This window comes from Dendropsophus ebraccatus, chromosome 10, assembly GCF_027789765.1.
Source record: "Dendropsophus ebraccatus isolate aDenEbr1 chromosome 10, aDenEbr1.pat, whole genome shotgun sequence".
Lineage (NCBI taxonomy): Eukaryota > Metazoa > Chordata > Amphibia > Anura > Hylidae > Dendropsophus > Dendropsophus ebraccatus.
Genome location: NC_091463.1, coordinates 85,079,398 through 85,104,112, shown reverse-complemented (window position 1 = coordinate 85,104,112; position 24,715 = coordinate 85,079,398). Strand labels below are relative to the sequence as shown.

General features: G+C 46.5%; 1 long non-coding RNA gene across 1 annotated transcript in view; it reads right to left on the bottom strand.

The window, feature by feature from the left end:
* Window positions 1–23,987, bottom strand: part of LOC138766125 (uncharacterized) — a 40,249-nt gene extending 16,262 nt beyond the window's left edge. The window contains exon 1 of the long non-coding RNA XR_011358679.1: window positions 23,917–23,987. This is a non-coding gene — a long non-coding RNA (uncharacterized lncRNA). The remainder of the gene's footprint in view (window positions 1–23,916) is intronic.
* Between the last annotated feature and the right edge of the window lie 728 nt (window positions 23,988–24,715).

Here is a 24,715-nt window from a genome sequence, read left to right as displayed (position 1 = left end):
AGGCAGGTCAGTGAAAAAGCGCGGGCCGGCTAGGTGTTATATAGGGGGAGGGCAGATCTGCCCGCATACCCACTCTGATTGGCCCAAAAACCCAGGGCTATTAGGTATTGGCCCCTCACAACCCAGTTATCCAGAAGAGGAGGGGGGGGAAGGAGGTGGAACATTAAGGGAGCTGTTAACCCCTTCCTGGTGGCCCATACGATCCCAGCTAGGGAGCGCATGGAGGGACCCCCTCATACAGTCAGGCATCACCCATTCCTATACAGACGGGTGCTGTTCAGGACCTGGAGCCTCAGCCCCAATCACGTCTGGGACTCCAGGCTCCATCAGTATTCTCACTTGTCTCATTTTTCTTGCCTGCGATAGTGCCTAGTTCATCCTAGAGTTATGCTGCGTTTACACGGAACGATTATCGTTTGAATTTTCGCTTTTTTATTTGAATTTTTGCGTTTGAATTTTCGCATATAAACTATAATCGGGTCGTGTAAACACAGTGAACGATCAAGCGACGAGCGAGAAATCATTCATCGTGATCTTTCAACATCGTCGTTGGTCATTCGCTAAAAATTCGCAGATCGCTTCGTGTAAACAGTCTTTCACAGATTCACCCTATGTGTAAGATGGGCTTTAAGTGATCTTAAAAACGATCGTAATAACGATTTTTCTAACAATTTTTCTAACGGTTTATTCATCTAAACGCTGATTGTTATAAAAACCAAATCGTTGCTTCAAAATCTTTAAGCGATCGATTGGGCTACTTATCGCTTTGTGTAAACGGACCATATCTTGACCTATCGTTTTGTCTCTGTTTGATTCCTGGTTACCTGACCTCTGCTATTGACCCTTTGGACACGATTTTATACTTCGCTGCTCGATTGGTTTTTGATTTGGACTTCTGACTCTCCCTTCATTGTGTTGTGTATTGTTTTTGTTCAGTGTTGCACTTAAGTGAGATCAGGGACTGCCGTCCAGTTGTCCGTTGCTATTTAGAGCATCTGAGGCAAGTAGGTAGGGACAGCGGGGCGGGTGCCAGCTTCAGGGCTCACCTGTCCTTGTGTCTTCCCATCCCAATCCTAACAAGAGCATAGTGCAAGTTTAGTCGTTCTTTCCAGACGCTCAGCTTTGTAGGAAGGACACTACAAACCAGCTCCAACCAGAGCTGAGACCTAGGACTCGTACCACCCCAATAGGACGGGTCACCTGACACTGTGGGGCAGAAGGTGGTTAGGTGAGATAACTAGACTCCATAAATGAGTACAAGGATATTCTTTAGAACATTTCTCAACACTACATCACATTCTAGCAGAGTACATAGTACACTTGGCAAGGGCCCTCTTATCCGGTCTCTATCTCCAGTTATTGTTACAGTATCTGTTGAAGTATTGTTATTGACTATTTTTGCACCTGAACACTGTTTGTGACCTTTTTAAAGTTTCATTTTTGCTCTTCTTTAAGTAAAGTATACAAGTTGTTTAAAGTGGGACTCTGTCATCTCTGCCGCCGCACTTGCACCAACACCTTGCACCTCACCTTAGTCCAAACCAAGGTCCAGTCACAAGTAGCCTCCAAAACACCAAACCCACCAGCAGGCCCAACATCTATTCCAGCATCTCGGGTCACTGCATTAGTGGCCAGAATGAAAATGGCAACATTTAAAGGGGTTATCCAGTGTTAGAAAAACATGGCTACTTTCTTCCAGAGACAGCACTACTCTTGTCTCCAGTTCAGGTATAGTTTGCAAATAACTTCGATTTACTTTAATGGAACTGAGTTACAAAACCTGCACTGAAACTGCAGACTAGAGTGGTGCTGTCTCTGGAAAAAAGTAGACATATTTTTCTAACACTGGATAACCCCTTTAAGGATTCATTTATAATAGAAATAATAAAATGGAAAAACCTATTTTCAAATCCCCCAGAGGGGTATAGAGCAGAATGGCTACCTTTATGCTGGAGGACCTGTCCATGCAATATATAGATACTACTTTATGTTACATGTAATGCTCCGTTTCCCCTGTGATGGCGCTGTAGTGAGATTGAGCACTTGCTGTAGGTCTGTAGGCTTTGATCGCTGTGATTAGAAGGACAGACCCTTTATATTTTCAGATTGTAATTGACCTTCTGCTGTATACATTGCACTCACGTACTGTACCGCTGCTATATATTCATCATTCGCCTCAAGGTTCGTCATATTCTCAGAAAGAACTTTTATGTGGAAGGCTCTGACACCGTTATGGATCCCAAAGGTCCGGCAGGAAACGTCCCATCTGGAGGTGACTTTGGAGCCAATCACTCGCCTCCAGCTTCTATTTCTTGTGGGGTGATGACATATAATATATTATATCTTCCTGATGTGTGCAATGATCACCACCCAGATAATAGATGGGGGGGACCTCACAATCATAGAAGCTGCAGGGGGTGATTCTCTTAAAGGTCATGTTCACCTTTTTACATATAATATCTAAAAGAAAAACTGTTTTGTAACTTTTAACCCCTTAACGACCCGTGTCGTTTGTTTTCCTCATAGGGCTGTTAATGGGGTATGGAGAGGGCTCGGGACTTAAGCCCGCTCTATATACAGCTACTTTCAACTCCGTAAAAGCCATCATTGAGCGATTGAGGTGCTGGCTATGTAACAGCAACATTTAAAGGGGCACTCCAGTGAAAACAGTTCCTATGATGGGCAGATGTGGCAGCAGAGAGCAGGGTGTGTCAGGGTGGGTTCAGACTACGGAATCTAAGCGGATAAATTCTGACAATTATGACGCTCGCCTTTCCGCCGGCTCCATAGACACCATTCTATGGGCAGGCCGATTCTGCTTACCGCTGAAAAAATTGAAATGTCAATTCTTTTAGCGGAATGCGGAATCTATCAGTGCATAGAATGGTGTGAGAGAGAGGTGCGCAGCTGTGAACAGGTACGGAATCCGACGGAATTTATCCATGCGGATTCCGTAATCTGAACCCACCCTCCGACTGAAAAGAATCCATCACTTCCTGCAGAGCATACAGCAGCTGATAAGTACCAGAATATATAAGATTTTTAAATAAAAGTAATTTACGAATTTATATACATTTCTGACACCAGTTGATTTAAAAGAAAAAAAAATGTAGGAGTATCCCTTTAAAAGACCATATATCCCACAAAAATGGAATAAAAAGTAATAATATCCAATCTTCACAAATAGTAAAACTATAGGCTATGGCACAAAAAGGATCTCTCCATACCAGTGAAGCCTGAAACCTACATAAGGTCCCTGAAATAAGGCGTCTTCTGTACACAGATTCCCTTTGCTTCTTCCTCTTCTGCCCTTCCTCCTCATCACCACTAGGTGGCACATTAGGATTTCCTTCATTTCTGCTTCCAGCCTGTTCTGCCGCTGTCCCTGAACCAACCTGATGTAACCTGAGCAGAACATAAGACTCTGAGCAATGTTTCAGGCCAGGTGCGCTAAAAGACGGATTCGCTCTGACTGAGTAGATATTTAAGCGGAAAAGTATAGGAGGATATTGTCAGTCTGCTTCATTGGAAAGGTTAAAACCGTCCGGTCTAGGGAAAAGCCTGCCAGACAATGAAGAAGGTAGTCACCGACCACTGGCTTCTATACAGCAATATATAGAGAGTTATCTGGTTCTACATTGGGAATATTATTTTTATTTTTTTTATTTATTATTATGTATTGTATTAGATTATTTTATTTGATTATTCTTGTAGATATGATGTTAGTGTATATTGAGAAGCTCCGTAGCTTTCTAATATGTTTCGTGAGACAACACCTCTGCTTGCTGTCATTGCCCACTATACAACAACACCTGCGATGTCATCATCTGTTCTGGGGCCTTAAAGGGGCCTTTCGGACAATATCATAGACACTGGTGTCCTACATGGGACCCACTGGCATTGGTGCCGACTTATAGACCATTGCCGGAAGGTATCAAAGTGTGTAAACATAGAAACTGGTGTATACTGCAACCAATTACAGCTCAGCTTTCACTTTACCACTGCTGTGATTGGTTGCTATGGTTACACCAGTTTCTATTTTACATCCTCTGATAAATCTGGGCCTATGTCTCTGCTGACCCCCTCAATGACATCACCGCTGTACCTCCTGACATCATCAGTCATTAATGAGCAGAGGCAACCACTGTGGGTGACTGACAACCCTGTATCACCACCTGATCTCACTACCTGTCCTGTGGGCCTAACGAAGATGATCATGATTAGAAAAACATGGCTGTCTTCTTCCAGAAACAGCGCCACTCCTGTCCTTGGCCTGTGCCTGGTATTGCAGTATGGCTCCTCTGAAGTGAATGTTGTAATACCACATACAACCTGAGGACAGGTGTGGCGCTAAGCATCTATGTTTTTCTGGATAACTCCTTTAAGGATGGCTTGTTACTGCCAAATACATATCAGAAATCCATGACCAATAACAGAGCCCTGTTACCAACCTCTTTCTCGAAGCATCAAACACGCTGTGTGATGCACTGTTAAGCCCTTCAAGAGAGGACTAGCCAACAAATCACCTCAACCCACGCCGAGGACTAGGAGTCACTAGAGTGCAGGACAGTATCCAGAAAAAAAACAAAGAGCTAGGAACTGATCCGGGTGGAGCAAAGTTAGTAAATGTCTATGAAGTCCATCTTGCAGCGCGGGTGTACTCGGAAAATTCTGACCATGCAGCTCATCCCAGGTAACAGGGTCTGGGGCCTGTGTCACCCGTTAGTACGGTTCTGCCAACGCTAGTGGGGATAAGGTGGTGTGAAGACTATAGGAATGGTCAATACACAGGCACAGGTTGTTTCTTCTTCTTCTACAAGTATTCTTCTATGCACTCCAACCTCCCGGCAGAGCACATTACTACTTGGGTTGAGACTCTCACAACACTCTCCTCTCTACTACGCTACCTCAGTACAACCTTATCAACTCTACTACATCCTACTCAGCACTTATCACACAGATCTGGTGGTTCTATGTTCGTGTATTTATTGGAACTGTATCAAGTGTATATCAAGATTCATTGTATTACCTGCTGCACATTTACAAGTAGTAAACCCAGTCACCGTTATCAGCTGAGTCTGTGATTATTCACTACCACCTGCACAGCATATACACCGCAACCTTGGGATATTTCCCCCATCTGTGGGTGACGGGTCCTACCACTACTCGGGAGGGTTACTACACCACTCTGGACACCTGTGACATAATCCCAAGGGACCCTGCAGCAACCTGACAGGACCCCGACCACAGGGGAGAAGCGTACAACTGGCCTTATGCTCAAAAAGCAGACGTGCCATCACACCTATGTGCCCACCAGACACTGGCATCACGTGACAAAACCCTTAAGGTCCGGCTGTATCTCGGTCATCCACCTCAAGAAGTGGTGTCACACTTTCATCTAACAAGTGACCGGCTGTCCCACCGCTACCACATCATCCGGGGCCCACCACAATAACACCATCCTCTTCTGCTATGATTCTCTATATACATTTCTCTTCTGTCCACTGCTCAAGATCATGACAATACAATACATTATTGGACGTTATAAGGGACGGGTCTATGAGGACGGTGCCGTCAGTTTTTCTGCCACCCGCTGAACTCTAAATGTAATGGTGAATTAGAAAATGAATGCAAAATATCTTAAGAACTCCGAAGAGAAGTCCGACCATATTTAAAATCCGTCAGGATTAGGTACTCACTTACCTCTCCCTGTGCCCGTGGTGAGTGGTGGGACCGTCCCCGGGACCCCCGCCGGAAGGCATTTTCCCCTTAGTTGTGATGACGTCACGACTTGGGGGAAAAGGCCTATCCCAGCTGATAGACTGGCCACTCAGCCAATCAGTGACTGGAGCAGCATCCCGCCCCAGTCACTAACTGGGTGATCAGCCGGGTCATGACGTATGCAGTGCCGGGGGTCACGGAGCCCAGCGGAGGTCCCGAGGCCAGTCCTGCCACTCACTGCCGGCACGGGGAGAGGTAAGTTTGTTCTTGTTATCAAATTCCCCCCTGCCCCTGATGAATTTTAAGAATGGCTGGACTTTTCCTTTAACCTATTCTGTATACTGTAACTAGGCTGGAGCTACAGGTTAGGATTCAGTAGGCGGTATAATCAGGTTGGCCATGGCGGTCATCAGGCTGCGGTATAACACGATATCGAGCATAGGTGACGGGGAGCCGGGATTTAGATCTGTTTGTTTTCCCTCATTCACATATAAAGCCAATTTCACCGCGAACTTTTTTTTTCCCACAACACAAAAACACATTGCAAAAAACCCGCCCACGCACTCAGCATGAAGATGTTAAGCGTGCCCTCCGTCCTCCGTGCATAATACACAGGTGAGGAGCGTTCCCTGTACACCGTATAGACGGATGCTCCCGCGTCGGCCCGTTATTTATTCATGAATGCAGATTTTTATGGACTAAACATTTACATATCATTTTCTGATATTTTCCGCTTTGTGTTGTAGACAATTCCCCCAGGGACAATCGCTCAGAAATCACTGAGCAACCGATCGGGGGGACGATTTTTCATGGGGAATTAGCAGGAGTGTTTAGTAATCCTTTTCATCCTTTATTTGCCAGAGGCTTCTCTTAGTAGCCACATTTCTTTTATTATAAGTAAGTAAGCTCTCATGGACGAGAGTTGGACAAGAGGGGTGGATGTGGGTGCGTTGCTGTTACTGCAGTCCACCTCCATTTTGTTAAAACATAAGCCCTTACAGATGGGGCTAGTATAGAGTTCAATAGGCATACCTCCCAACTCTCCCGGATTCCGCGGGACAGTCCCGTTTTCGGGGTGCTGTCCCGCGGTCCCGGAACGGCACCCAGTGTCCCACATTATATGTGGCCCCACCGAAAAAAACAATAAACCAGTAACTCACCTGTCCGCCGGTCCCAGCAGCTCCTCTCCCGACAGAGTGCGCACTCCTGTCATCCTCCGGGGCCGGCAGCGGGGTACAGAGTCACTGACTGTGCCGGAAGTAATTCATGATAGAGGCTGCAGGTCACTTCCGGCACAGTCAGTGTCTGTATACCCCGCTGCCTGCCCCGGAGGATGACGGGAGTGCGCGCTCTGCCGGGAGAGGAGCTGCTGGAACCGGCGGACAGGTGAGTTACTGGTTTATTGTTTTTTTCGGTGGGGCCACATATAATGGGGGGTTGGCTACTATGTGGGGCACTATATGGGGGATTGGATAGTATGTAGGGCATATATGGGGGCATTGGCTACTATGTGGGGCATATATGGGGCATTGGCTACTATGTGGGGCACTATATGGGGGCATTGGCTACTATGTGGGGCACTATATGGGGGATTGGCTACTATGTGGGGCACTATATGGGGGCATAGGCTACTATGTGGGGCACTATATGGGGATTGGCTACTATGTGGGGCACTATATGGGGGTATTGGCTACTATGTGGGGCACTATATGGGGGCATTGGCTACTATGTGGGGAACTATATGGGGGATTGGCTACTATGTGGGGCACTATATGGGGGCATAGGCTACTATGTGGGGCACTATATGGGGATTGGCTACTATGTGGGGCACTATAAGGGGGCATTGGCTACTATGTGGGGCACTATATGGGGGCATTGGCTACTATGTGGGGCATATTTGGGGGCTCTGGCTACTATATGTGGCACTATATGGAGGGATTGGCTACTATGTGGGCACTATATGGAGATTGGCTACTATGTGGGGCACTATATGGGGGCATTGGCTACTATGTGGGGCACTATATGGAGATTGGCTACTATGTGGGGCGCTATATGCAGGGATTGGATACTATGTGGGGCACTATATGGGGGGATTGGCTACTATGTGGGGCACTATATGCGGGGATTGGAAACTATGTGGGGCACTATATGCGGGGATTGGATATTATGTGGGGCGCTATGTGGGGGATTGGCTACTATGTGGGGCACTATATGGGGATTGGCTACTATGTGGGGCACTATATGGGGATTGGCTACTATGTGGGCACTATATGGGCATAGGCTACTATGTGGGGCACTATATGGGGATTGGCTACTATTTAGGGCACTATATGGGGGATTGGCTACTATGGGGGGCACTATATGGGGATTGGCTACTATGTGGGGCATATATGGGGGGATTGGATACTATGTGGGGTGCTATGTTGGGGATTGGCTACTATGTGGGGCACTATATGCGGCGATTGGATACTATGTGGGGCGCTATGTGGGGGATTGGCTACTATGTGGGGCACTATATGGGGATTGGCTACTATGTGGGGCACTATATGGGGATTGGCTACTATGTGGGCACTATATGGGCATAGGCTACTATGTGGGGCACTATATGGAGATTGGCTACTACGTGGGGCACTATATGAGGGCATTGGCTACTATGTGGGGGGATTGGCTACTACGTGGGCACTATATGGGGGATTGGATAATATGTGGGGCACTATATGGAGGCATAAGCTACTATGTGGGGCACTATATGGGGGATTGGCTACTATGTGGGGCAATATATATGGGGATTGGCTACTATGTGGGGCACTATATGGGGGCATTGGCTACTATGTGGGCACTATATGGGGGCATTGGCTACTATGTGGGGCACTCTATGGGGGATTGGCTACTATGTGGGGCACTATATGGAGGGATTAGCTACTATGTGGGGCACTATAAGGGGATTGGCTACTATGTGGGGGACTATATGGGGATTGGCTGCTATGTGGGGCACTATATGGAGATTGGCTACTATGTGGGGCACTATATGGGGGCATTGGCTACTATGTGGGGCACTATATGGGGCATTGGCTACTATGTGGGGCACTATATGGGCGCATTGGCTACTATGTGGGGCACTATATGGGGCATTGGATACTATGTGGGGCATATATGGGGGCATTGGCTACTATGTAGGGCACTATATAGGGGGATTGGCTACTATGTGGGGCACTATATGGGGGATTGGATACTATGTGGGGCATATATGGGGTCATTGGCTACTATGTGGCCACTATATGGGGGCATTGGCTACTATGTGGGGCACTCTATGGGGGATTGGCTACTATGTGGGGCACTATATGGAGGGATTAGCTACTATGTGGGGCACTATATGGGCATTGGCTACTATGTGGGGCACTATATGGGGGCATTGGCTACTATGTGGGGCACTATATGGAGACTGGCTACTATGTGGGGCACTATATGGGGGCATTGGCTACTATGTGGGGCACTATATGGGGGGATTAGCTACTATGTGGGGCACTATATGGGCATTGGCTACTATGTGGGGCACTATATGGGGGCATTGGCTACTATGTGGGGCACTATATGGAGATTGGCTACTATGTGGGGCACTATATGGGGGCATTGGCTACTATGTGGGGCACTATATGGGGGCATTGGCTACTATGTGGGGCACTATATGGGGCATTGGCTACTATGTGGGGCACTATATGGGGGCATTGGCTACTATGTGGGGCACTATATGGGGCATTGGATACTATGTGGGGGGTTGGATACTATGTGTGGCACTATTGGGGGATTAGATACTATATAGGGCATTTTGGGGGGGATTGGATACTGTGTAGGGCACTATTCAGTCAGCAGCATGTGGTGACTGTAGAGGAGTGGCTATGGAGGGTTGCTATGTGGGCGTGACTATGGAGGGTCGTTATGGGGCGTGGATATGGAGGGTCGCTATGGAGGCGTGGCTATGGGGACCGCGGCGCACATGTCCCTCTTTGCTCTTTGCAAAAGTTGGGAGGTATGCAATAGGGCCAGCGACAGCACAGGGCTTACCCAGGCAAGTGCCAGGGCCCACAATGCCTCTAGGGGCCCAGAGAGGGAGAGGGGCCCGGTGTTCTGATGTTCAGCTCCCTCATTGTAGTACAGGACGAGCGGTGAACATTAGAAAACAGAGAAAGAGCAGGACCTGTCAGCTTCCTGCAGAGAGAGAGGGATGAAGGACCTGATCACATGACCCACAGGTCCTCAATACTACAGTATGGAGATTGGCCCAGCAGAGAGGAAGAGGGAGAAGATTTAGGGCCCTATTCCACCGGACGATTATCGTTCAGATTTTTGTTCAATCGTTTGAATCTAAATCTTGAAATGCAGTTAACGATTAACGACCGAACGAGAAATCGTTGATCTGGACCTATTTTTATTGTTGCTTGTTAGCAAATCGTTGCATTGAATAAGACATCGTTCAGTGGTTCGCAATAGATACGAACGCAATAGCGAAGAAATAGCGAAGAAATAGTGAAGAAAAACTATTGCAATTACGATCATAAGTAACGATTATCGTTCCATGGAAATGAGTGAACGTTTTCAGGTCTTTCGCAATAGCGGTCGTTTGAGATTGTTAATCGTTAACGATTATGCAAACGATAATCGTCCGGTGGAATAGGGCCCTTAGCTGTGTGTCAGTCAGTAATGTGTGTGTCAGTCAGTAATGTGCGTATCACCAATGTCTTCGTGTGTCAGTCACTAATGTGTGTGTCAGTCAGTAAGTGTGTGTGTGTGTCAGTCAGTAATGTGTGTCAACAATGTCTGCGTGTGTCAGTCAGTAATGTGTGTGTCAGTCAGTAATGTGTGCGTGTGTCAGGCCCTTAGGGCGTGGAAGTAATTTTATGGGCACGCAAGCGTTAAGGTGTGGAGCTCCCTCTGGTGGTGGCTGCAGAGAGGAAAAACTTTTTTTTATTTAAAGGGAACTTTTCACATTCTACTTGCCTATATCTCTACAGCACACATGCAGCAGCAGCATGGAGGGCATTATAGAGCAGTTCTGAGCAGTGTAAGCTGTGAATCCAGCTGTGAATCCAATCCTGAAGTGAGATGTAAGCTGATATTAACCCTCTGGGGAAAGATTTGAGCAGTTTTTGCACTGTGAATGATAAGTTTTTTAGGAAAGGAAAAGGTAAGGGTCCATCCTCTGGGCCCTCCTATGATCTCCAGAATGGTACTCCCGAATCTCTCTGCTGCCTGGAGCAGTGGGTTGGCATGTACTCCATGCATTGTCTATGGAAGTAAAGAAAATATCCTCATACTGGGGTATCTCCAGCACTCCTATATACAATGTATAGTGTGTGCTCCATGCAGTGTGAAGAGCGGCAATGCTATTTTGTATGCAAAAGAGGAGCCCGTGGAGCCTCATTGAAGAGTCTCAAAACACAGGGCTAGCCAGATATCCCTCCGGGAAGGACCCAGCCAAGGGGCAGCTCCTGTTAGGAAACCACCAAAACCGCCATATTAAGTGGCCCTATAAGTCAATGTAATGACAAGCGACAAACCAAGGCTTGGTAACCATCCACATACAGCTGTTTCAGGGTGTTGCCCCTCATCAGTGTAGAGCAGGATTCTGGCTAGGTGGGAGCAATGCCTAGTAGAGCCATAAGAGAAACAGATCGCTGATCTCAGGGAGACCAGCCAAACGATAACACTGCCGGCTGCTAGTAAAAGCTCCCAATGCAGTGAAGTCCTAGGTGCATTGCCCCCTGGGAAACATGAATATGCAAAAGAGGAGCCCGTGGAGCCTCATTGAAGAGTCTCAAAACACAATGTCATTTTGGAGAGGTTTGTCCAGGAGGTCGGACTCCCCTTTAAGGGTGGAGTCTTCTTTGTGAAGCTAAAGAAAATGAAGAATGAATTGTGAAATTGTGTAACTACACTGCAACACTATAAATGAGTGTAACCTACTGATAGCAGCGCCCGACACAGCAGGAAATCGTTGGTAGGTGAAGACAATATAGAAATAATTGTGCAGAGTGCCCCTTTAACTCTTTTGCCTCTGTTGTGCTTGGCTCATAAGGAATACTAGGGAAAAGGACTTGAACTACAGTGAATTCTGCATTGAACAGTATAGACTGGTATTGCCCGGCCTGGAGAAACAACAAGTAAAGGTAAGTAACTGATGGCGGGGTGGCACTAGCTGTATTTTATAATAATAGGCCACCATGTACAGAAAGGAGAAGAAACAAGTCAGAAAGGATTTGTGCTTCACTTCCCTGCAGGTTCGTCATGTCTATGATGATTACAGCCCAGCGGGTCACTGTCTGCTAACAAGAGGGTGTTGTGATTAGGTGCCAGTCTCACCAGAGGAGAAAGCTGAGCTGTGTGCTAGGGGTTAGATGGATTAAACAGAGTCGGGATCTATTGTATGAAGGACTCGGGGGATATGGAGAGTTTATCCACAGAAGAAGAGTGAAGAATGAACACTAGCAATTTATTGCCGATCAGTCGTGATAATTGACAAGGACTGATCTATAGGGGATCATGATGCATCTGGATATATCAATGCACTGAGATGTTGTGATGTTGTGGCCCCATATGGGGCCTTTCATTGAGCCAAGCTTTAAACTTTATACTTAAGTCGGCCCAACCAGCTGCTGGCAGTATAAGGTGTTTGGGGGGCATTCAGTGGAGAGCCCCCACACCTTATACTGCCACTGACTTCCTGATCTAGGGGTCATGGAATTGCAGGCGACCGCTAGTACTGGTGGGAGTCTGGGGCACTTGCACTTGTAGCTCTTTGCTTCCTCATACACCCTGTAGGCAGCAGGTTGCATTGGGCCTATAGTCTGCTGGAGCTCTGTGGCCCACCCCTGGCACCGACACACAGAGGAGGATGTCACTTTTTGTGCGTGCGTCTGCTGTCAGCAGTGACATCTAAAGGGGAGCAACTACCTACTGCTGGGCATATTCTTACTGGGGTACTAGATATCTACTGGGGGAAGCTGCCTGTTGGGGAGCACCTACCTAAATATGGGGGCATCTGTCTACCTATTGGAAAGCAACTAACTGCTGATGGGGACACATCTACCTACCTACTTATCTACTGGGGGGAATTCACCTACTGGGGGTATAAATCTACCTATTTGGGTGAAGCTACCTAGAGCAGGAGAGGTTTTCTATGGGGATTTGCTACTGCTCTGGACAGTTCCTGATATGGACAGAGGTGGCAGCAGAGAGCACTGTGTCAGACTGGAGAGAATACACCACTTCCTGCAGGACATACAGCAGCTGATAGGTATGGGAAGACTTGAGATTTTTAAATAGATGTAAATTACAAATCTGTATAATTTTCTTGAAAGAAAAAGATTTTTACCGGAGTACCCCTTTAACTCAGACAGTCGTTTCCCTCTCCAAATATACTGTAACCCCCATCTACCATCAGCCTGGAGAATGAACATACACAGAGATGGCTACTATCGGTGCAGTGTCATCAGGGTCCATCTCTCCTCTGCCGCAGTGTCATCAGGGTCCATCTCTCCCCTGCCACAGTGTCATCAGGGTCCATTTCTCCTCTGCCGCAGTGTCATCAGGGTCCATATCTCCTCTGCCACAGTGTCATCAGGGTCCATCTCTCCCCTGCCGCAGTGTCATCAGGGTCCATCTCTCCTCTGCCGCAGTGTCATCAGGGTCCATCTCTCCTCTGCCACAGTGTCATCAGGGTCCATCTCTCCTCTGCCGCAGTGTCATCAGGGTCCATCTCTCCTCTGCCGCAGTGTCATCAGGGTCCATTTCTCCTCTGCCACAGTGTCATCAGGGTCCATCTCTCCCCTGCCACAGTGTCATCAGGGTCCATCTCTCCCCTGCCACAGTGTCATCAGGGTCCATCTCTCCCCTGCCACAGTGTCATCAGGGTCCATCTCTCCCCTGCCGCAGTGTCATCAGGGTCCATCTCTCCTCTGCCGCAGTGTCATCAGGGTCCATCTCTCCCCTGCCGCAGTGTCCTCAGGGTCCATTTCTCCTCTGTCGCAGTGTCATCAGGGTCCATCTCTCCCCTGCCGCAGTGTCATCAGGGTCCATCTCTCCCCTGCCACAGTGTCATCAGGGTCCATCTCTCCCCTGCCGCAGTGTCATCAGGGTCCATCTCTCCTCTGCCGCAGTGTCATCAGGGTCCATCTCTCCCCTGCCGCAGTGTCATCAGGGTCCATCTCTCCCCTGCCGCAGTGTCATCAGGGTCCATCTCTCCCCTGCCGCAGTGTCATCAGGGTCCATCTCTCCTCTGCCGCAGTGTCATCAGGGTCCATCTCTCCTCTGCCGCAGTGTCATCAGGGTCCATCTCTCCTCTGCCGCAGTGTCATCAGGGTCCATCTCTCCCCTGCCGCAGTGTCATCAGGGTCCATCTCTCCCCTGCCGCAGTGTCATCAGGGTCCATCTCTCCCCTGCCGCAGTGTCAGTCTATACTGTAACATTTTCCTTTTATTCATTGAATAGAAGGACCAGAATGAAGAGAAGCCCAATAAGTGATGAATTACAGGAAGGCAGATAATAAACAGACTATAATATCTCATGTAGTCCTTATAAGATACGATTACGGTCAGTAAACAACGCCGCATTCTGTCTGCAATCTACAGGGACCTCCTGGATCCGTTCTTCAATATTGTCAAACATTATAAATGGATGTAACGCAGCGAGCGGGATGCAATTCTGAGATGGCTTGGCTGTGGCTATAGCAGAGCATACAGAGCTGTGTACTTCCTCTAGGGACCCTAATGATCACTCAGTATTTTGGATGGGAAGAATGGGGTCATCTGGGGCTATTCCCCAGCCAGATTCGAGCTCAGGTCACCGGCAGGCAATGTTAATCAAGGTCAGGATCGCTGGCAGATAGCATGAGTCCCTCAAGCCCGGTCTGAACCAGAGACTGGAGGTCTATGTGAACAGATACTAATATTACAACAGCTGATGTGCCTGCACAGGAAGCCGGATGCCTCAAAATCAATAAAGGACGTTGTGGGAACGTCCATTCATGAGTGAATGAGGGAAAAGCAGAGTTGGGCTCTATAAATAGGAAGCATAAGACGACAGCGGTATTATAAATGGCACATGGTAGACATGGGGCCCGGTTACAGATTCTGCATCGGAGCCCTGAAGCTATAAGTTACATCTCTGGCTGATACGTGGACAGAAGATGACATGACGGTAATAAGTAGAGTGTACCAGCGGTAGTTGTGCTGCAGGGCTAGGCGGTATAGGGAACCTGTTAGCAGGAATACTGAGCATCATAAGGGACCCTGTTGATCTGATGGAGACACTGTCAATCACAGGGAGGCGATAGCAGAACAGTGGAGAACCCAATACATCTCATGGGTATACCTGACTCTTCAGGTCCATTTACACAGAAAGATTATCTGACAGATTATCTGCCAAAGATTTGAAGCCAAAGCCAGGAACAGACTATAAACAAAAATCAGGTCATAAAGGAAAGCCTGAGATTTCTCCTTTTTTCAAATCCATTCCTGGTTTGAGCTTCAAATCTTTGGCAGATAATCTTTCTGTGTAAATGGACCCTAATGCTGCGTTTACACGAAACGATAATTGGCCCGATCGTACGATTAACGATGTCGGAGTAACAATTTTTTTTTCATAATGATCAGCGTTTAGACGGTAAGATATATCGTACGGAAAAATCGTTTTGCGATTGCGCGCCCGCAGCCCGGCCCCCTGCTCATCCGCAGCCCGGCTAAAGCTTTGGCTGTCCAGGCATGATGGGAATTGTAGTTTTGCAACAGCTGGAGGGCCTGAGTTTGACACCCCTGATGCCCGTCATGTACACATGTGTGGACCTTGACTATCCTTAGGTTTGTCCAAACTCGAGTGTGCGGCAATTGATTACCGGCGACTGAAGAAGTTGCACATAGCCCTAGGGCTGGAACACATGGATACAGCTATAGGCCATGGGTTGTATCCAAGTTTTCCATGACATCCAGCTTCTTCAGCCACTGGTAATCAAATTGGACAAACCTGAGCGTGCTTCCAAGTTTGTTCATCTCTCTCTAAGGGTACAAACACACACGGCATATACGCTGCGTATTTACTGCTGCGATACGCAGCAGATATGCAGCAGATTAGATCTAAATAACTGAACACAGCATCAAATCTGCTGAGTATCTGCTGCGTATATGCTGTGTGTGTTTGTACCCTATTGCTATGCTAACATTGCATTATGCTACGTTTACACGGAAAGATAATTGGCCCGATCGTACGATTAACGATGTCGGAGTAACGTTTTTTTTGTTCACAACGATCAGCGTTTAGACGGTACGATATATCGTACGGAAATTCGTTTTGCAATCGTTTTGCGATCGCTTTAAGCCTTTCTCACACATAGGTTAAATCGGCGAACGACTGTCCACACGGAACGATCTGCAAATTCTTTGCGAACGATCAACGACGATTTGAGAAGTTGTTGAAAGATCAAAATGACCGATTTCTCGCTCGTCGTTTGTTCGCTCGCTGCGTTTACACGTACGATTGTCGTTCGAATTCGATCGTTATCGCGTGAATTCGCATGATAATCGTTCTGTGTAAACGCACCATTAGACATAGGGGGTTGCCAAGATTTCCCCAGGAATTTTTTTTTCCTGCCATTTGGCCATGAGCAATTAGTGTCTTTTCCTGTGCTCATCCTGCTCCTCCTGGTGCATAAGTAGAATACACGAGAACTGGAAGGATTATAACTCTATATAATAATGCAGAGTATTGTGCCACATGGTATTTATGGCGAGCGTGACAAATCCTGTGCCCCCTATCTGTCTTGACATAACTTGAAGCTCCTTGGCTCTGCTGGCGAATCTGTAACATGGTCCCTATCTACCATATGGCATTTATAATACTGGTGTCTTCTAATGCAGATAGAGACCTCAGGGCCCAGGCTGGAGTTTAATGGCCGACCATATAGCTACGTCTCTAGTTTACCTGTAATGCTACGTACTGTATATTCCAGCTGGATCTTTCGGGGTTAAGTAATAATCATCGTGTACAATCTTTGCTTTTCATCCTTCAGTACAAGCCGATGATGTGTTATGCCCCGATATAAAGGTCACGTCATGTTCAGATTTTCTTCTCTTACATCTCCCCCCCTCCCCTCGTCTCAAAGTTCCTATGTCAGAATTTTCGATGGCCCCCAGTGCTCTGTATGGGCTCGGGGTAGGGGCTCAAGCTTTCAGTTACAGCTGAGTTAATCTGAGTCTGCAGATGGTATTACAGTGTTTCTCCCGCAGCCTGCAGCTCCCCATCCAGCCTGGTGCACACTCCTACAGATAAGGTCGATGAGCCCTTGGCCCCGGGCAATTCCTACTGTACGTCATGTTGGCAAAGAGTGGAGAAACGTATTCAGAGATTAACATTTGTGTGGTGCACGGGAGACGGGAGGGCTAAAACGCTGCTCCACATGAAATAGGCAATGCGATAAAAATAAAAAATCTTAAAGTGTTCCCCCCCTTAAAGAAATTTTCTGTTGCCGTTTCTAGTTAGAGAACAGTTGTGGCAGATATAGGACAGTGATGTCTACCGCGGCGCCGGAGTCAGGTGTGATTATAGCTTATATTGGATTTTTTTCGGTCACAGGATTTAAAGACTAATAGGAAATTCTCACTATGGATAGGAAAGTGTAGTGGGTGCAGATAACAAGCTGGTCACTTAAAGGGGTTGTCTAGAAAGCTGTTTTCACATACAGAATTAGGACATTCTGCATCAGTAAAGTGGGGTCCGCGAAAAATAACCAGAGCAAAAAGCATGTGATAATTCTGTAATGTAATGCCACATTTGTCCTGTGGGGGTGCTGCAGGCATATTGAACGCTTGCTGCTTTTTTCTTTACACATAGGGTGACATTTATCAAGGCTGGCGTATGAGTATGCCAGTCTTAAAGGGGTTATCCAGGGCTACAAAAACATGGTCACTTTCTTCCAGAAACAGCACCACTCTTGTCTCCAGTTTGGGTGCAGGTTTTGCTACTCTGCTCCATTAAAGTGAATGGAGCTTATTTGCAAACAACACCTGAACTGGAGATATGCCATGTTTTTGTAGCGTTGGATAACCCCTTTAAATAAAGCCCTGCCCTCTTTTCCCCTGGTACACATGTGGTGTCCCACTATGGGTGTTACCGTTACATACACCCTTCGCAAGAGTCTGTACTTTTTGTGGTCTTATTATGATGAAAGTAGTATTAAGAGTTGGCCACTAGATGCCGCTGTATTGTGTATTAGTATGTGGAAGCTGCACAGCTGAAGGATCGCAAAGGGTTATTGTGTTTATGTGTTACCAGAGTGTATAGACCAGTAGAATTTCTTTTTTCTTCTTTCCTATCACCTCTCCTCTCTGTTCTTCTATTGCACTCTGTTTACAGAATCACAACGCACCCTACACGCTGTAGAGGAAGTAAGTTACACTGGAGACAGAAAGAGTAATCAGTCTAAGCCAGTACCCTGCATGGGTAGGACGCAAGACAGCACACTGTTACCAACCTTCTTACACGTACTTACACTAAGCACTATGCAGTGTTAAAGACTAGCCAAAGGATAATCTCAACCCACGCCATGGACAAGGAGAAGTCACAGAGCAGGACAATATGCGCTATAGAGCCAAAGAGCTAGAAACTGATCCGGATGGAACAAAGTTGCAGTAAGCCTATGAACTCTATCTCGCAGCGCGGGTGTCAGCAGGGAACTCTCAGCCTTCCGCACCACACACGCCTCTAAGTAAAGAGGCATGCACCTGGCGCAGGCATTGCAAAGCCTCTTTCCAGCCTTGCCACAACCCCTCTGCCTGCCCATCAAGTGAGCAGGGAATATGGCTGGCGTATGCCATGGAATAGGGGTGAATCTGCCCCTTTTCCATAAATGTCCCCCATAGTGTGTGTACATATATATATATATATATATCATATGTTATACATAAAGCGACTAAAACTGCAATGCCTCAGTCACCCCAGGGACAGCTTGATGGCGCTATGGGACTACCTTTCTATGCTCCTTGTAGAAGATGATCTGCACAGAACATAACAGGGCTGTGGATATTCTATTTTACATGTGTGAATTCAATTTGCAGCTTGTCTCATACTGTCGCACTTTTATAAGTTGCTGATATTAGAATAAGGACATCCTTAAAGGGTTTTCCTGAGAAGTAGAAAATTTCATGAAGCCTCAACAAATAAACAGGTAAAACTTTACTGCTGCCCTCCTGCTCCTGGCCTGCGTCCGTCTCTGCAGCTCTAGTGTTAGCGCTCTCCATATTGGAGTCACATGACACGACCGATGTGTTTACATGATGTCAGGTCATTATTGGCATTGATCGCAATTTTATTGTTTTATGGTCTACAGTGAAACTGAATGCTATCACTCCACCGCAGTAGGGAGTGATTACAGAATGACAGGTTTATTGTATCGCTCGGAAAGAGAGTAGACGGGTGACACGGAGCACAACCAGGGGGTAAGGTAATCCGGGGTAGGGCTGATGATGTCACAGAGTGGGAGCAAGAGGTAGGTGGTGAAGGTTGGTGATGTCAGAGAGTGGATATATCCTCTCACAAAGTCTAGTCAATTCAAAGCCTTTATTGGAGACAACCAACGTGTTTCGAGATAACACATGATCACTTCATCAGGTCTCAATTACATTGTAAACCAGGTGACATTTTATATGTCTGGCCAATGTGGGCGAGAGTGGAGGTCATGGATTATACAAATAAATACATTATACGAGATCAGCGCTGGTTTACAGAGCTTATTACACGGCTTGGTGATCAGGGCATCACGATCAATCTCTGGATCATTACAAAGTGTTTAGTTCCCCTGCAGCGCCACCCAAGGGGAAAGGAAGCATTACACAGCGTCCATTTGAATCAATGGATTTTGAGGTCCTCCAGAGATAGTCTTTGTAATTGTTTTTTCTTACTCTGGTCAAGAGATGAGAACTGAACATAGACCTCCCACCCTTTAGATTATAATCTAAATAATTATTTATCATCTAAATAATTATTTGATAGGATTTTAAAGACTATCTATAGAAAGTAATCAAAGTATAATATAAAATACATGAATGCAAAAAAAATTAAATAAAAAATAAACAATAAAAAAGTGAACAAAAATCCATGCATTTATACACTCACTGTAGCTCCTGTAAATCAGATCACAAGGAGTTAATAATCCTGCTACTGGATCAGAATCAGAGAGAACGGGGGAACTGTCCATCACAGCTGCAATGTTCTCTCATTGCCAAAACTAAGTGCATCCAAAACTAAAGGGTCACAGCGCTGGAGAGAGAAAGGAGTCACATAGCAAGACCTGCCATTGCCTTTTCCTCTGATAGGCCTAACTAGGCATCATGGGCTCAGTATCAAGAACTGGAAGAGGCCGTCACTGTACCCAGCAGCTGGTTGTGCAGGACAAGGACTGACATTATTTGTAATTATATGATGTGTATATCATTTCCTTACTCCTTCTAGCTTTATGTATATTGCTCTTTATGGTTGCTGTGGGGTACATTGGCCCCCTGATCCCCTGGTTTCATAGTATCAGGTGTGTAACTTGAAGCTCTTGGTTCTCAGTGCAAAATCTGTAAGAGGACCCTCATCCACCATGTGCTATTGATAAAATTGTTATAGTAAAGTAGGGATGGGGAACCTTTGCCCCTCCAACTGTTGCAAAACTACAATTCACATCATGCCTGGACAGCCAAAGCGAAGCTACCTCTGTTTCCCGTTAAGCTATACCCCCACATGCTACCTCACATACCCCACATACACCCCCACATGCTACCTCACATACCCCACATACACCCCCACATGCTACCTCACATACCCCACATACACCCCCACATGCTACCTCACATACCCCACATACACCCCCACATGCTACCTCACATACCCCACATACACCCCCACATGCTATCTCACATACTCCACATACACCCCCACATTCTACCTCATACACCCCCACATGCTACCTCACATACTCCACATACACCCCTACATTCTACCTCACATACACCCCCACATGCTACCTCACATACACCCCACATGCTACCTCACATACACCCCCACATGCTACCTCACATACCCCACATACACCCCCACATGCTACCTCACATACACCCCCACATGCTACCTCACATACTCCATATACACCCCCACATGCTACCTCACATACCCCACATACACCCCCACATGCTACCTCACATACACCCCCACATGCTACCTCACATACTCCATATACACCCCCACATTCTACCTCATATACCCCCACATGCTACCTCACATACTCCACATACACCCCTACATTGTACCTCACATACACCCCCACATGCTACCTCACATACACCCCCACATGCTACCTCACATACACCCCACATGCTACCTCACATACACCCCCACATGCTACCTCACATACCCCACATACACCCCCACATGCTACCTCACATACACCCCCACATGCTACCTCACATACTCCATATACACCCCCACATTCTACCTCACATACACCCCCACATGCTACCTCACATACCCCACATACACCCCCACATGCTACCTCACATACACCCCCACATGCTACCTCACATACTCCATATACACCCCCACATTCTACCTCACATACACCCCCACATGCTACCTCACATACCCCACATACACCCCCACATACTACCTCACATACCCCATATACACCCCCACATACTACCTCACATACCCCACATACACTCCCACATGCTACCTCACATACACCCCCACATGCTACCTTACATACACCCCCACATGCCAGCTTCTATGCCTGTTATACCGGTAGTTACACCCTGTATGTGAGATCGAAGCAAAACTAGAGTTCTCTCAATTTAATTATTAGGGAACTCCTCAGAGATTGCTGGGGTTGCCTAGCAACAGGTACTGACGACAGTGGGTGACACAGCTCAAACCCCACACTCCGGAGAGGGGAATCAGATGTAACTCCTGTGGCTCCATCTTACAGTTTTAACTCAGGCTGAATCTAAATTTCCAGTTTGCCTTGTGCTTGCAGATTACTCTGGTTCTGCATGGATGCTCATAGCTGAGTTGCCTAGATGCTAGTGGATGAATCTGGCGCTGCTCGGATGCTTGCACCTAATTTGCTGCTGCTTGGATGCTTGCGGTTGAATCTGGCGCTGCTAGGATACTTGTACCTAATTTGGTGATGCTTGGGTGCCTTGTTTCTCTGTCCTATCCTGTCTGTTCTCTCTTACACACACAGCCCTGTAGGAGGAGTTAGCACTGTGTGGAAGGAAGTCAGAGAGTTAGTTGTTGGAGGTCCAAGAGGACAGATGTGTGAAAGACTAGCTTTGAGGGAGATTACTTTTACCCAAGCTATTACTTTTACAATGCAGTGCTAAGCTACCGTAGGGGAGAGCAGCCACTTAGCATTACCCTAGCCCACGCCAGGAACTTCTCAGAAACGTGCAGGGAGATCTCCTGAAAGTAACAGGAATTGACCCCAGTAGGACAAAGCTACCCGAATAGGTCTACGTATCCTACTGCGCAGTGCAAGACAATCGGGTAACCTTGGAAGTCTGCGACACCCAGATAACTGACGACTGAGGCTCATGCTACCCACCTGGGATGGGTTCTACAATACCAGGGGGCAGAAAGTGGCCAGACATAGGTCTAAACGTGAGTAAGAGTATCACTTATCTACTTATATCTACACTACAGTTCCGGCAGGTACAGGATCTACACTGGACTGGTGCTCCTCTGCCAAACTCCTCTCCTTTTCTCTCTACTTCTACGAAGCACTACTACTACTTCTACCAAAGCTCTCACCTACTTCTAAAGCACTAAGTCAGCACTTGAGTCTGTGTCAAGATTTGTGCTATAGAGCGTGTACCAGGGCCGTCTTAACAGCATTATGGGCCCCTGGGCAGAGGTGCGAATTGCCCCCCCCCCCCCAGCGGCCACCGCCATCAAAACCCCCTTATCTGGTAAGGTATATTGCCTATAATAGTGATTGTCATATATGTTGCACACATACAGTATATCACTATTATAGGCAATATACCTTGCCACCTATTTATCAACCATATAGATACAGGTATAAAGGTGGAGCAGTAGGTAGGTGGTTATATAGCCTATAATAGTGATATATGTGTACAACCATACCATATATTATAATATATATATATATATATATATATATATATATATATATATATATATGGGGTACAGGTATATGTGGGGTATACAGGTGGTGGGTAAAAGCCTAATTAATATATATTGGTGCCCCTCTCTATATATGAGACATGTTCCTGTCCCTCTGCATATACGCCATGTTTTCTCCCTGTATACTGTATAATACAGGGAGTCTGTGTATACTGTATAATACAATATACAGGGAAACAACATGGTTCATATATAGAGAAGGGCAAAACAACATGTCTCATATATACAGAGGGGCAACAACATGACTATTATATATGTTGTTGTTGCCCGTCTGTATATATGAGACATGTTGTTTTGCCCTTCTCTATATATAAGCCATGTTGTTTCCCTGTATATTGTATTATACAGTATACAGGAAGACAATAATGGAGCGATATATACACATTCAGGAGGAGGATAAGTATATAATACACTGCTGTATACACTGAATGGAGATATATATACACATTCAGGAGGAGGATAAGTATATAATACACTGTTGTATACACTGAATGGAGATATATATACACACTCAGGAGGAGGATAAGTATATAATACACTGCTGTATACACTGAATGGAGATATATATACACTCAGAGGAGGATAAGTATATAATACACTGCTGTATACACTGAATGGAGATATATATACACATTCAGGAGGAGGATAAGTATATAATACATTGCTGTATACACTGAATGGAGATATATATACACACTCAGGAGGAGGATAAGTATATAATACACTGCTGTATACACTGAATGGAGATATATATATACACATTCAGGAGGAGGATAAGTATATAATACACTGCTGTATACACTGAATGGAGATATATATACACACTCAGAGGAGTTACACCCCCGATCCCTCCCCCTCCCTGTTTACCAGTTCACCCAGGGCCCTGTCTGCATCCCTGCAGAGAGCACTCCCATGATTAACACCTTCCCTGCCAGCTAGCCTCCCCCCCTCCTATCAGCACATACTCACTCAGGCTTTGTGCTTCAGGCCTCCAGCTTCTCCTTCCTCTCAGGGCTCTGCTGGTGACGTCACTCTCCTGCTCCGCACGGGAATGCAGGGGGTGAGAGAGACCTCTAGTGACCGGAAGCAGAATGCAGCTTCCGGCCACAAGAGCGAGCTGTGCACAGTCCCACAGCTGCAAACGCTCATCAGGAGCACTCACAGTTAAAGGGCCAGAGAATATGTCACAGGGCAGGGGCCCCCTAGGACGCAAGGGCCCCCGGGCAGCCGCCTACCATGCCCAATGGGTAAGACGGCCCTGGCGTGTACTGTCTATTTCCAAAGTTCTACAGTAAACTGTTATATTTTAATGCAGTAGCTGACCACTATTACATGTACACATACAAACTCATGCGTAAACAACATATATATCTATACCAACACAGACTTATACCAAGAATATCTAAAGGTTCACATACAGTCTACTGTGATGTTATTATACTTATATTGCAATATACACACACAGAAGGCCCACAGAAATTTTACCTGTTCCTAAGTGCTGTTCCTAAGGGCTGCAGGAAAGAGAGAGAGAGAGAAAGAGAGAGAGAGACCCCAGAGTGTTACAGTATATTCTCCAACCTAAGATCACTTATATACCTTACAGTGGGGGGGAATGCTGGCCAACTGGTTAAATTGTCCATTGGCCTTTGGAGGCACTGAAGGCTCAATGGATGCCTTACATCAGTATATATTAAAAACATATACCCGGTATATATATATTAGGTGACAGCTCCTGTAACAACAGCGATGGACGTATGGACGTTCAATT